General features: G+C 40.4%; 1 protein-coding gene across 2 annotated transcripts in view; it reads left to right on the top strand.

The window, feature by feature from the left end:
* Positions 1-1,012, top strand: part of asic4a (acid-sensing (proton-gated) ion channel family member 4a) — a 61,924-nt gene that overhangs the window by 58,322 nt on the left and 2,590 nt on the right. The gene's annotated exons all lie outside the window — the stretch shown is intronic.

Genomic DNA, 1,012 nt, shown 5'->3' with positions numbered 1-1,012 from the left:
AGGACAGACGGCCTGGCCGTCTGTCCTCGTCCTGGACCTCTGGTCCTCTGTTCCTCTGTTCCTGGTTGCGGCAGATTCAGGTCACTGATCATTTTGTTTCTCATTGATCAGACTCATTTTCTCCTCTCCACTCCAGGAACTGCAGATATCTGCCCTCCCAGTAAAATCAACTGTGTTGACAAAGCACTGGGTAAGAAACAATCTTCACCTTCATTTCTTTTCTCATTACAATCGATGGAAGTGGAAACACAGTCGGTGAACGTGATGATGACGAGACAGAAATATGTTCTGATGACTTTTCCTCTGGTGATTCAGTCACTTTGGAGCTGTTTCATAAAACTGACCCCTGACACACACACACACACACATGTCCCCCCCTGCCCCCTTGCCCCCCCCCTGCCTAAACTACCTTGCCTCAGTTTCAATAGCGTTTGTGTTGCAGTAAAAGCTGACGTTTTTATTTCTAAGGCAGATGTATAAGTACAATTATTATCTCACGGCCAAATAAGCCTGAAATTTAATTATCTCTTCTCTCGTTGCTGAATTCAAGCTCTATTTAAATTATGAAATCTCAGATTTATCTTACAAGAGCCGGGCCGTATTCATGGGGCTCACATTACCGGATCAAACGGCGTGAATAAAATCACCCTGCATGAAAGGTAATAAATTAAAATGGAATTTATATATTTATATCATGAAGGTGATTTTTTTTCTTTTCTCCATACTGTATGGAGTCTATACCAGCCCGGCTCTGCATATAAATAACCTAATTGTGTTTGTTAAGAGGTATAAAACATCATTCACGACCACATCATTTCTGCTCCCACTGCCTCGTTTTGTTCAGGCTGAATGTGTGGAGAATATAATAAAGAGAGTGAATTATTGGACTTTCCTGTTTGGATGATGCAGTTTTACTTTTTAAACATGAAGTCAATGTGAGAACTAACAAACTATAATTCACAAACAGGTACAGCTATTCACTAATAACTAACCCTATACTAACTAACACTAT

The sequence above is a fragment of the Cynoglossus semilaevis genome, chromosome 16, assembly GCF_000523025.1.
Source record: "Cynoglossus semilaevis isolate Cse_v1.0 chromosome 16, Cse_v1.0, whole genome shotgun sequence".
Classification (NCBI taxonomy): Eukaryota; Metazoa; Chordata; class Actinopteri; order Pleuronectiformes; family Cynoglossidae; genus Cynoglossus; species Cynoglossus semilaevis.
The sequence above is the reverse complement of the archived record's forward strand: the minus strand, read 5'-3'. Positions and strand labels throughout refer to the sequence as shown.